This window comes from Myotis davidii, unplaced genomic scaffold, assembly GCF_000327345.1.
Source record: "Myotis davidii unplaced genomic scaffold, ASM32734v1 scaffold3056, whole genome shotgun sequence".
Taxonomy (NCBI): Eukaryota; Metazoa; Chordata; class Mammalia; order Chiroptera; family Vespertilionidae; genus Myotis; species Myotis davidii.
The window spans coordinates 120,105-129,402 of record NW_006287759.1 but is presented as its reverse complement, the minus strand read 5'-3'; positions in this window follow the sequence as shown (position 1 = coordinate 129,402).

Below are 9,298 nucleotides of genomic sequence, written 5' to 3'. Positions count from 1 at the left end.
ATCGATTGGCTACATCCCATATGTGCCCTGACCAAGGATTGAACCCACAACCTGGGTATGTTACCAGACCAGGAATTGAGCCCCTAACCTTTTGGTGAATAGGACGATGCTCCAAACAACTGAGCCACACTGGCCAGGGCTGAGTTATAACCTTTTATAATAAACTGATAATCTAGTAAGTAAAATGTTTCTCTGAGTTCTGTGAGCCACTCTAACAAATTAATCAAACCTGAGGAGGAGGTCATGGGAACCTCCAATCTGTAGCCAATTAATCAGAGCACAGGTGGTAACCTGGGCTTGCAACTGGCATCTGAAGTGTGTGTAGGACTGAGCTCTTTACCTGTGGGATCTGACACTATCTTCAGGTAGATAGTGACAGAGTTGAGTTGAATTGCAACCTGGACTTCAGTCTCATGGGACTGACCCCTTTACCTGTGGGATCTGACACTATCTTCAGGTAGTGACAGAGTTGAGTTGAATTTTAGGACAAGCTGGTGTCACAGAGAATTACTTAGTGGTGTGGTGAACCACTCCCCCACACACATTGTAGTTGGTGACCAGAATTACTACAAATCTTTTGTAGATTGTCCCTCAGTTTGGGTTTGTCTCATGATTTTCTCACAATTATATTGAGGTTATGTCTATGATAAGGATGTCACAAGAGTGACGTGCCCTTCTCAGTGCTTCACAGCAAGGGGCTGTGATGTTAATATGACATTACTGGTGATGGTAACCTTGATCACTTGCTGGTTTTCTTACCATAAAGTTCCTATTTTTCCTTTGTAAATAAGAAATTCCCCCCCATTTATTTTCCTCACAGGCTTAGCACATGGTCTAGTAGGTACACAAAATAAGGCTGCAAAGGCCTAAAAATCCATTATCTTAGACTCCAGCTGTGCTTTCCCTGCATCCAAGTCCTGCCAGTGAGGGAGGGAACCTGGAGTAGTCTTAAGTTGATTTGTTTTCAGACTGAAGGTCTCTGTGGTCTCAGTCCCTAGGACTAAGGTCTTGGAAGGGGATTTCTGGCACATCCCCTTCCAATACCCACTGCCTTCCCCCATTGGAGCAGGGCTCAGTAGCTGCCCAGCAATGGTTGGTGCCATCGAGGCAGAGAAGGATGGCATTGGGTCCTGTGTCTGCCCATTGAGGATCCTATGGTTATGGGAGTCTCAGAAGGTATGAGAGAGGGACTTCCTCACTGTGGAGGCAGGGACTGAAAGAACTGTCCCTGTACCCACTGGCAGCAACTCCCTCTTGAATGTGCCTGTCAAAGCCCCTTCTCCACAGTACAAATGTGCAAGCTTCATTCCATCCTTTCCAGCCCCCATTCCATCCCACCCATCACTCTTCTGGTCATTTTACCCGCTCATGCATGCCTCTGTCCATCTTCCTGATATGCATTTTATTCATGCCTGCTCTCAGTAACTATGCAACAATCACCCACCGTTTGCTGCTTCAATGTTAGGGTGCAAGGGGGAGTGAGACACCCGTTTCTTGCCCTGATAGAGCTCAATGTGGGGCAGGGATGAATTAACCTCCCACAGGAAGTGAACAGTTGCAGACTATATAATGAAGGAAGAGGAAGCCAGGAGGGTATCAGCTGGTAGGTGTGGAGGCTTCCCAGAAGAATTGGGGGAAGCCTCCACAAAATTCTGGCAGGAGATGAAGGTGGCCCAGACCACCACAGATGGTGGATGAGGTAGAATCTGCAGGGTTTGGAACAGAGTAGGAGGGAGGGATGAGGTGTGAGTGAGGTGCTCCTTGGGTGAGGACAATGAGCTTGGGCCACTGCACGTAACTCCCAGCCACAGAGTATCCCCACATACACTGATACCTGCTGCATAGGGGTCAGAGCCAAACGTATCACCTATAGTGGAGGAGCGTCAGGTTGCTTCCTAGAGAAGGTGCCACAGAGCTGTGCCAGTTGGAATTTTGTCCCGGTATCAGGACATAAAGGGCGTGGCCTGAACCAGGCCCTTGAGGAGAGGATATGGAGCACTGAGAAGCAATCTCCTAGAATAACAGGTCTGGGAGCTGGAAAGAGGTGGCAAAGGGAGGAGTCTAGACATACACTGTTTTCTTCTCTTTTTCTTTTTTGTTTTTTAATCCTCACCGAAAGAGTAAGAATATTTTTTCCATTGATTTTTAGAAAATATGGAAGGGATGAGGGAAGCGGGGGGAGAGAGAGAAACATCATTGTGTTACAGACACATCAATTGGTTATGCCCCAACCAGGGGTGGGGCATTGAACCTACAACCAAGGTACATGCCCTTGACCGGGAATGGAACCCGAGACCCTTCGGTCCATGGGTTGACACTAACCACTGAGCAAATCAGGCCAGGGCCATACACTGTTTTCCACACAACTTGTGGTTCAGAGAAGCTAGGATACCACATCCTCACCAACTGCAGACCCCATGCCAGATTACATTTTAGCTTTTGGCTTCCCTCACTATCACATTTAGCCTTATGACTTCTTCAGTTACTGGGTCATCTATTCATTTATTCACTCAGAAAATTTTGTTGCGGCCATATTGTGTCTTGGCATGGAACCAAGGTCTGGAGTTACATCAATGAATAAGATACATTCCTTGTACTGAGTGAGCTAATACAATGAAATATTTATTATCACAGATAGCATTGAGCACCTATCATGAGTAAGCCTTCCATGTTTAATATTTCCACAAACACTGTAAATTATCTTTTGCCCTCCTGCCACTCCTATTTTATAGTTTAGGAATCTGAAGCCCAGGGAAACCCGGTGACCTGGCCAATGTCACAGTTTTTATGAGGATTTGAAGCAGACCTATGAGACTCAAGGCCTTTATTCTTAAGTGTTTTCCAATCCATGCTGGATCAAAATTTGTCCTAAACTCAATCTGGTAGTCTGTTTACCCCAGGGTTGGACCCAGGTCTGGACATCCCACACTTCCCCATACAGGGGACCCAAGGCAGGGCAGCTGGAGGAGTTGTTCCCTCGTGTTCTCTTCCCAGCCCGTTGTCAGTGTATGCGTCTTCAGTGGACACAACCTCCTCTGGGTCCGCTCTGGGTTGGTTACATGAGAATAAATGCAGACAATTATTTTTTATTTGGTCTACCCTTCAGACCAGTTTTTAGATTTGAGAATCACATAGGCATTGCTAACAATCGGTGGCATTTCTCTAGTGCTTAAGAGTTTATGAAGTGTCCTCACATATAACATTCTAATGTATTCTCCCAATGACCCTGGTCATAGCCACTATTCTCATCTAAAACATGAGGAACCTAAAGTGTAGCGAGAGAGCTAATGGCCCAAATGAAAGGTGAATCCAGAATGAGAACCCAAATCTTCAGACTTCTTTGTAACAAAACTTACATTTTTCCATAAAAGAGGTTCTGTAATAGAGAGAAAGTTTGGGAATGATATCAGGAAATCAGCAAGGTTTGTGAAGAGGACACTTATAAGTTAGTAGACATTTTGTGGAAGAGTAAATGAAGAAAATAAGTACAGAGAGAGGAAACATCAAAACATCTATAAGATGAGGGGGAAGGAGTGACGAGATTGTAAAAGGGAGAACAAGGATGAGGTCCTGTATAGGAAGTGAGGCTGAAAATTACATATCACTGTCTGAGCACAGCATTTGGAAATAGGTAAGCTAGACCTTGTGTCAATTCTGCCTTAATAACTAAGAGGCATCAGGCATCTCTCCTAACCTATCATTCAGTTTCTTCAATAATCAAATGATCATAATTCATAAGGAGTGAAGACTAAGTACCACAACATCCATTCAAATACTTTGTGAGAAATTGAGCAAGTACAGGTGTCAAGATCCTAATACTCCCTCTCATAATTCTTCTAATTCACTTCCAACTTTATGTATTTAAATATCTCCATATTTAAACTCACTACATGAATATGTGTCATCTTGGTTAGACTAGATCTTCCTCAGAAGCCCTTTTCCTGAATGATTTTGGGTCAGAGTTGGCCAGGAAAGCACTTTGCGTGAGACTTGGGTGCTGGAAGTGAAGCGGCAGCCATCACTCTCTAAAAGTCATCGTGGTCAGACCAGTGACAGATGCAGAGGAGACGGGGGGTTCAGCTTGCCCTGCTCAACTCCACCCCATGTCCTGCTCTCCTCACCTCTGGCCCTGCTGACCAACTAGCCCAGGCCCACCTCCAGGTTTCTGACTGTGAACCCGCAAAGGTAACAGTCTCCTCTGTGGACTTCACCTGCTCCCACTCTGCAGGCCCAGATCGGCAGCAGAAGTTCATGGCTTCTTGGGTTGACAAGTTGGTGACACCCATGGGACTCCAGCTCCCCTTCCAGGCCTTCCTTTCTCAGCTCATCCCACAGTTGTATGAGGTCGAATTCTTATAACCAACCCCTATCCCAGAATACTATTGAGTTCCTACTTCCCTGGCTGAATCCTGACTAATCAATGGTTATCAGAACTATGAGTGGCTCCAAGGGAACAGAACCTCAGGATGGGAATCTGGAATTGATTCTCTAATCCAATAGATGAACCTCATTGACGACCTCGTCTTCAATGGTAAAGGAGACATTGGTTGTCCATGGCATACAGTGGAAAAATAGTGATTAAAATTATTGCCTGCGGTAGTGTAAGTGCCTGATAATTAAGTGCTAATTGCCAAGGCACCCATTTCAAAAGACATCCATCTCAAATAGACTGCTGCCAGCTGTATGACAGTTACTAGCAAAACAACCAGATAAGAAACAAGGCTTCCACGCCCATGAAGTTCCCCTTTCAGAAAACCCTGGGTGAGTTAGATACCAGACCACTTCAGTGAGCTGGCCTCCAGTTTCCTGTGCCCTAATTCCCACTCTTGTGCTTCAAATTGTCCAATAATGAGTGACCTCATGAAGCCTCAGACACCCATGCTCAGATCCCAGTAAAGTCAGAGCTCAGGTCTGCTCTCGCTCTGCCTCCCCCATCCCCCACACTTCAACCTCACTGTGTAGCCCTTGAGCATGCCATGTACTTTTCAGGACCTGAGAGTAATAAATCTTGCTTTTCAAAGTTCCCTGATTGTTTTTGCCAAAATGCATCCTGCAATCACAATAAGAACAAGGGTCAGTCCAGCCACAGCACTGGCCCTGGTGGGGAAAATGTCTGTGGAGCTGCAACAAGTAATATGGGCTGGGTGAGTGCCTCTGGCCTTCCAAGGTGACAGCTGGGACTGCTGATGCCTGTAATGAAGTGACTATGAGGTAAGGTTCTGGGGTGACCAAGTAGTTGCTGCCATAGAACATTTTATTGAAAATTTTAAAAAGAATATAATGCACTTGGTTTGTTGCAAAAAGAAAATGAGCTCTGGCCGAACCGGTTTGGCTCAATGGCTAGAGCGTCGGCCTGCGGACTGAAGGGTCCCAGGTTCGATTCCGGTCAAGGGCATGCACCTTAGTTGCGGGCACATCCCCCATAAGGGGTGTGCAGGAGGCAGCTGATTGATTTCTCTCATTGGTGTTTCTAACTCTCTATCCCTCTCCCTTCTTCTCTGTAAAAAATCAATAAAATATATTAAAAAAAAAAAAAAAGAAAAGAAAATGAGCTCTGGGCATTAAATTCTCAGCTCAAGGTCAAGGTAAGGGATAGAAAGCTTCTATGACTGTCCTAAAATTTAAAAAAAATATTTTATCTCCTTTAGCAGCCAGGTTGAGATTTCTGAAAATTAAACCCAAAGCCTAATCCTGTGACTAGCTGAGTTACAATAAAAATTGAACCCCCCACTCTAACCGGTTTGGCTCAGTGGATAGAGCGTCGGCCTACGGACTGAAGAGTCCCAGGTTTGATTCCGGTAAAGGGCATGTACCTTGGTTGCGGGCACATCCCCAGTAAGGGGATGTTTCTCTCTCATCAATGTTTCTAACTCTCTATCCCTCTCCCTTCCTTTCTGTAAAAAAAAATCAATAAAAAAATTTTTAAAATTGAACCCCCAACTTTGCATGGTCTCCTATGTTAAAGAAAAAGCAGCTCAGAGATTTAAAAATGCAAGGATCCTATATAATAAAATCCTAATATGCAAATTGTTCAACCAGGAGTTCGACTGGAGTTCAACCGCTCACTATGACATGTGCTGACTATCAGGGGGTAGCACAAAACATGGCGGGCATCAGTGACATGGTGCTGGCAGCAGGCAGCAATGGAGGCACTGTCGGCCCAGATGGGCACTGATAAGAATGGGACCATGGTGAGATAGGGAAGCAGGTGAGCAGGCGCCAGGCCAAGGCAGGTGTGACGGGGGGGCCCAATTGCCCCGCCGATCGCTCCACAGATGGCGATCAGCAGCAGTGGTGGGGGGGCCTGGCCCTGATTGATCACCCGGCAGGCGGGATGGTGAAGCAGGTGAGGGGGCAGTGCCAGGGCATAGCAGGGTATCAGGTGGGGCTGCAGGGCTGAGAGCCTGGGGGCGTGAGCTGGGGATGCAAGCTTGGGGGCGTGAGTTGCGGCCTGATCCCTGCAGGCCACCCTGAGGGACCCCACCTGTACATGAATTCATGCACCGGGCCTCTAGTTATCTATACTGTATATATAAAGAACCATGAGCTGTCACATCCAAAACAGCCGAACAGATGACCGAACAGGCTGAGTGGGGTGACCAGGCCAGTAGAGGGGGGCACTGAGGGGTGACCAGGCCGGCAGGGGGTCAGTGAGGGGTGACCAGGCGGCAGAGAGGGGCAGTTAGGGGCAACCAGGTCAGCGGGGGGACAATTGGGGGCAGCCAGGCTGGCAGGGGGTGCAGTTAGGGGCAATCATGTCAGCAGGCAGAGGTGGTTAGGGGTGATCAGGCTGGCAGGGGGGCCAGTTGGGGCAATCAGGCAGTCAGGCAGGTGACCAGTTAGGAGCCAGTGGTCTTGGATTGTGAGAGGAATGTCCAACTGCAGGAATTGTCCAGCAGTTGGACATCCCCCGAGGGGTCCCGGATTGGAGAGGATGCTGGCTGGGCTGAGGGGAACCCCCCCTCCATGCATCAATTTCATGCACTGGGCCTCTAGTGTGTGTGTGTGAGTGTGTGTGTGTGTGTGTGTGTGTGTGTGTGAGTGTGAGTGTGTGTGTATCTTAGAGCTAGATGATATAGGAATATTTGAGTGTGGTAGTTTCATTATATGGGAAGAGGAAGATATGAAATTTTGGTGAATAGTTGGTGACTCCACTTAATTCCCAGAGGCTGAAACCCAGAAGAATGGCCCTGGTAAGCATGGGGTCCCTTGGTTGAGCTTTTGGAGAAAACAGTGAGAAGCCATGTCATGCTGGTGTATAATCTGGGACCAGATCTAGAGTAATTGTTATGTGTGTGGAGCCAGAACTGATGTCACTATCATTTGAAGCATTATAGTTGAGAACTTGTATAAAAGGGAAATCCCCCCTACCGGGGATTGAGCCTGCAACCCGAGCATGTGCACCCAGCTGGAATCGAACCCTGGACCCTTCAGTCCTCAGGCCGATGCTCTATCTAGTAGGCTAAACTGGCCAGGGCAGGAAATCTATATTTTTAAAGAAACATCAGAAAAACTACTAGCATAAAACAGACAACTTAGTAACTCAATTGCTTTAGATACATTTTCTCTTTTGTTTTTGCTTTTCCATGTAATTATTTTATTAGTCTTAATTTAAACATTTAATTTAATTTAATTTAAACATTTTTATTAAAGTATAGTAGGCATACAATATATATTTGTTTCAGGTTTGTAACATAGCGATTTAACAATTATATACATACCTTTTGATGTGATCACCCCACTAAATCTAGTAGCCATCTGTCACTGTGCAAAGTTATTACACTATTATTGACTGCATCCCTGTGCTGTGCACTACATCTCTAGACACATTTTCTCATTAAAGTTCACAGCAGGCTGTTTGGAAGCATTTGCGGATGAGACATTTGGCCAAGGTGAGTTAGTAAGCAGCTGAGCCAGGAGTGAAATCTGTGCCTGATTCCAGAGACATAGATATTAACTCACTGCACTCCCTCTCCTGACATCGCATTAGAACATGCACAAAATGTTTATTAGAAAATGTACAAAATTACAAAATGTACAAAATTACACTAATACATTAAAAACATAAATAGCTTAAATATTAATCAGGGCACTTACACGTTATAAAAATGGTCTGAAAAAGAAAGAGAAACCTAAAGAGACATGTAACTAAAGAAATTTTAAAAGTATCTAAAGAGGCATTATTTCTTACTCCATACTACAAACAAAAGCCCATCAGGCCCAACCACCTTAATTTTCAAGCACCATGAAAATTTTTAGAAAATTAACTTTTTGGTACTTGAAAGAGACTTCTAAATTTCAATGGGAAAAATAATTAGGAAGGAATTTTAATGATCCAAAATTATCTCTAAACAATTGTCTGCTTATCCCTCCTAGTGTAAAGTCGAAACTGGCCTTTTCGGTCCAATCTTAATCAGTTTATTCACAAATCTGAGTCTACCTTCTCTGAGGCCAATCTCTCAAAGACCATCCTTCCAACTGTTACTCCCTCCTTCACTCCAACCTGAAAGACACTCCCACTTACCTCCTTCTCATCCCTCCACGCCTCTGAACTTGTCCCTGTCACCATGCAGTATGTTCTGACACTCCTTGTGTTTACCCACCTCTGCCTAGCCCAGGGGTGGACAAACTTTTTGACTCGAGGGACACAATGGGTTCTTAAACTGGACCGGAGGGCCGGAACAAAAGCATGGATGGAGTGTTTGTGTGAACTAATATAAATCCAAAGTAAACATCATTACATAAAAGGGTACGGTCTTATTTTTTTTTTTCAGTTTTATTCATTTCAAACGGGCTGGATCCGGCCCTCAGGCCGTAGTTTGCCCACAGCTGGCCTAGCCTTCCTGTGGCTTTTCAAGACCCTGTTCTTGCTCCCTCAGTAGGCAGACTCTAGAGAAAAAACGGGAAGGTGAAGGACCTCAGTTGCCAAACCAGCCATTGTAAAGCCTTGATCTCAATCTGGCTAACCAGCTGTAATAAAAGACTTCCCTGGTCCATGAAAAACAATGAACAATATTGCGCAATAGACATTTGGGATTTTTTACTTTATTTTTATTATTGACACTATTACAAATATACCCATTTCTCCCCAACCTTAGCCCACCTCCAACCATCCCCTGCTCACTGCCTTTCCCTCTGGCCACCACCTCACTATCGTCTGTGTTCATGGGTGTACATTTATGTTCTTTGGCTGATCTCTTTACCTTCTTTCATCCAGTCTGCCATTTCCCTTCCCTCTGAGATCTGTCAGTCTGTTCCATGTATCCATGCCTCTGGTTCTATTTTTTTCATCGGTTTG